A 4,760-nucleotide genomic window follows, 5' to 3' on the forward strand; every position below is an offset into this window, starting at 1 on the left:
ATGGATGTTTATACAGCCATCTTCCGTGCTATCAAGGAAGGGTTGTTTGAGTTTGTTTATGAAATAGTGAGAGAAAGTCCAGATCTCTTGTGGTGTAGTGATGACAAAGGCAGAACCATATTTCCGAGTCCAGTCCTGTATCGCCAAGCTAAAATATTTAGTATTATATACGGGCTTCATGTGAAGCTCCTGAGGGTATACTCTGAAGATAACTCCATGAACAATATATTACATATGGAAGGGATATTGTTAGAAGCTTCTACCCACCTTTAATCGCATCCCGGGTGCAGCATTGCAGATGCAACTGGAACTACAATGGTTTAAGGTCATCTCTCTCGCTTTATATTTCTTCAGTATACCAGCACTACTAGCTATAATGTTTCAAATTCTAGAGATTTAGAAAGGAGAAAGGAAAGTTGAGCCAAAATTTTTATTTTTAACGCAAGTTGCATTTATCCCATTTCTGATACGAGGTAGTTTTCTTCTCCTTTTCGGGGTGAGTATTTATTGCCAATAAAAACTAAAGTGCACTTAGGTGGAAAAGTTCTACTTTTTGAACCACAAGTTGAGAAATTGAAATCTTCTCACGTTGCAATTAGAAGTAGGGGTCTTTCAAATGGGCGGTTAAAAACCACTCTATTTGCTATATCCAGTCCCTTCTATGATTAATCATTCTATTTTCACTAATTTTTTCAGATATTAAATCTATACAACATGTAAGAATCTTTGTATAATAGTTAATTTTACATAATTAATTGTACGTGTATTTTGTTTCATTTCTTTTATAAAATCCTTGTATGAATTTTTGTTCTTTTTTTCTTATTATATAAAATTAAAATCCTTAGCGCACATATTTAAATGTCCAATATACACATATAGAAATAGGTACGTATACGTAGGTATACATAGATAAATTACATCTAGCAAGCAAGCTACATGCATCATGTAATTAAATTTTGTTTCCAAGAAACAACCTAACGAATAAAAAAACCTTACAAAATGAACCGTCCTGAACATAGGGTTAGGGTTTGTGATTGAAAAATTATACGGAAAAAAAAAAAAAAAAACTTAAATTATTTTTAAGACAGATTGAGTTATTAACGTTGCTTGATACTTTGATGTACTTGATTAAATTAGGAGTCCAAAATGTTCCATTGTGTATCTGTGTTTAAGTTAGGATTAAAAAAGTGAGATTTATTTCTTTGGCCGTTTGGAAAGCAGAAAATTTTGAAGCTTTGATTATGATATTTGGGTTTAGGATTTCGGTGTTATGAAAATGCTAGGTTCAAAATAGTAGTTGGACAACTACATAATCTGAGATGTTCCAGGGACGTAAACAGTAATTGGAGTCGCTGAATCTAAGTGGTTGAATAGGTCTTCATCAAATAAAATTGTTTTTGGAGTGCGGAAACATCACTCTTTGACTGATATGTGATGTATATATCTTTTGGGTAGCCTTTTCGTTCTAATACTTTGATTAACAAATGCAGGAGGTGGAGACTATTGTTAATCCCAAGCTTAAGGAAGCTTTAAACGAAGAACATTTGACTCCTCGAGAATTGTTTACCCACGAGCACAAGGATATGAGGAAAGCAGGAGAGCAACAAATGAAGAACACAGCAACTTCTTGTACAGTGGTAGGTACTCTCATTGTCACCATTATGTTTGCTGCAGCCTTTACTGTTGCAAGTGGCAACGACCAAGCCACAGGCTTGCCAATGTTCTTAAATGAAAAATTGTTTAAGCTCTTCATAATATCTGATTCCTTATCGCTCTTTTCCTCGGCAACTTCAATATTCATGTTCCTAGGGATCCTAACATCGAGTTTTGCAGAAGAAGATTTCCTCAAAACCTTGCCCAGAAAGATGATTATCGGACTTTTTACTCTTATCTTTTCTATTGCATTCATGATGATAGCCTTTTGTGCTGCTCTTTTGCTTATGTTTCATGGACAAACATGGTTTGTCAATTCGATCATTCTTTTGGCTAGTGTCCCAGTCACCTTGTTTGTATCGATGCAGTTCCCCTCTCTGATAGGCATGGTCAGTTCAACTTATGGATCAAACATCTTTGATAGGAAAATGAAACGTTGGTTTTAACTAATTCATTGTGCTATGTTGTTTTGTATTCCATTAATAATTAGCATACTAGCCAAAACATACATTTTTATTTATTTATTATTGGACAGATGATTGGCAAATTTTCAGCTACCTCATGTTGCTTAATCATTTTGTGATCTTTCTAGTTTTATCCATATTTTTAGTTCCACAAATAAGTCGTTGATCCATTATAAATTTTTACTCTTTTTTATTTATTTATTTTTATTTTATAATTTCTTTTGTTACTTTGATAAAGGATAAAATACATTTTGATACAATAAATTACATTAATAACATGACACCCTAGTAGATTACCTTTAAAACCAAAAGAAGTGACCTTGGGTTCCGAGTTTGTTGGGTGTTCTCCTCTATAAGGCTATTAGCATTCATACATTAATATTCATTAATAACATGACACCCTAGTAGATTACCTTTAAAACCAAAAGAAGTGACCTTGGGTTCCGAGTTTGTTGGGTGTTCTCCTCTATAAGGCTATTAGCATTCATACATTAATATTCATTATCACAAAAAAAAAATAAGGAAGGAAATGAACAACATATTTCTAAATTTGACCTTTCATACGTCTGCTAAATGTATACTAGACCACTAAAAGTCGTCGCTAAAGGTCTTTAAGTCATCGTTAGTAAGTATTGCGGCTATCTCGTAGACAATCCACATTAGTATGACTCATGTAGTCTTTGCTGATAATTCTTATTAGCAATGACAAAATTCGTCACTTATATCTAGCTATGAATGGGTGTAACGTCTCAAAAATTAATTAATTAATTAAAATACTTAATTTGGAGTATTGCTTGTAGTACTTCCACACTAATTAACTTATGCACTAGATGATCATGAGTTTCTTCTGTTAGTTTTTTTTTTTTTTTTAGATAAGTTATATGTGATTAACTAAAAGCATTTTTTTTTTAATTGCTATATGAGTTTATTGTCTGAACAAGTATTTATTTTCACTCTTCAACCCCACTTTTTTTTTTTTCTGGTCCAAATCTTCAACCCCACTTTTAATACATATCTCCTAGACCCTGTTTCATTCTTTTGTTTTTATTTTATTTTTAAGGGGAGAGGGGGAATTTACGTATCCGTTTACTCTGCCAAGCTTAAGGGATGATTTGGTGGGTTGTCACAAATCATACAAAATAGGTTGGTTGTATTATTTTCTCTCTACTCCTTCTCAGTGGGAGAGTAGAGAATGGGATGCGGTGGAAATGATGAGTGTTACACATATTTTTAAGTGTTTATTTTTTATGTTATAGTGAAAATCATTATTAAATGAAAATACATGTAGCATCCGATAATAATTTTTAATGTCGCGTCAAGAAGTGAGCACTTGAATGTGTTTGTAGCATTTCTCGATTGAAATAGTGTTAGTCGACGTCATTTTCCAACCAGCAAAGCAGTATCCAAGTTTCATCATTGCAAGTATATAAAGCAGGCTTCCCCGTCAGCACTAATGCCACGTAATTCAATAGTGCCACGTCAGCTTCACTACCACGTCAGCGCCTCTACCACGTCAGCACTTGTCAGATTTGACTTTTTTTGTGTTGAGTTTGACTTCCTCATTGTTGACCGTTGACTTTGACTACTCGAAAAGTTGACCAGGTGTTTCCCACTCAAATTTTCTTTCTGATTTCAAATTTGTGGTCTATTTTTGCTTTTGGAATCTCTATATGGCAAAAAACAAGATTCTTCTCCAAATTTAGGCATTTGTTTTATGCGGTTCAAGTCGATTCATGCATTATTCAATTCGGCTCCATAGCCTTTTTCTTTGGCGTAGTTCAATCCGGTTCATTCTTCTTGCGGTAGGCACTCTTGGGTCAGACTAATCTTTGCACAGGTCTATGGGCATTTGGGCCAAAGAAGCCCTTTTCAATCGGCCCACTTATGCCTTATCAAATGCCGCCATCACTGATCATTGTAGCCTCTCCTAAGCCATTGATCCCATTACTAGTGAGAATTTTTTGGGTCAGGCCTTTCAACGGTCCAAGCATTTCAGGCATGATTAGCCTCTTCAATCGGCTCTACTTATCTCAGCTGACCAGGTGAGACGATCTACTAGTTAGAATTTTTTGGGTCAGACTTTAGCTTAGCCGACCAGGCGAGACGGTCCAAGGGTTAAGGGCCAAACAAGCCCCTTTTAACCGGTCCTGCTTTCTCTCCGCTCGAGCAGACGAGGCCAGTTATTTCATTACTAGTATATGGTTTTTAAGTCAAATTACTACCAAGTGAACCAAGCTCCACCTTAAATGCATTGCTCAATTCAAGCAAAATCCACCTGTCTCTAGCAACTTTTATGGCGTTACTCCGGCAACTCTTTCGGCACAAGCAACTTTTTCAGCAAATTCATTTTTCTTTCCCTTTTCTTTTACCCAAACTCAAGTTTACACATTGAGTGTGAGGGGGGATGTTAAGAATATTATATTAGGGTTATTTACTTGTTATTTACTTCCTTAGGTATTATTAGTCTACTAGGTTTACCTTTCTTTAGTCTATTAGGTTACTTGCCTCTCTATAAATAGAGGCTCATGTATTCATTATTAAGATTAGAACAGAATATATCAATACAATGTAGTCCATTGTGTGTTTCTGCTCTCCCTATTATTCTTTCGCTCTTCTATATATATCTCTCCATTATTCCCCATT

The 4,760-nt window shown here is 34.9% G+C and overlaps 1 pseudogene; it reads left to right on the forward strand.

The window, feature by feature from the left end:
• LOC148587384 (uncharacterized) lies at positions 1-2,210 on the forward strand (annotated as a pseudogene).
• The last annotated feature ends 2,550 nt before the right edge of the window (positions 2,211-4,760 follow it).

This window comes from Corylus avellana, chromosome 2 (genome assembly GCF_965113065.1).
Source record: "Corylus avellana chromosome 2, dhCorAvel1.hap1.2, whole genome shotgun sequence".
NCBI lineage: Eukaryota > Viridiplantae > Streptophyta > Magnoliopsida > Fagales > Betulaceae > Corylus > Corylus avellana.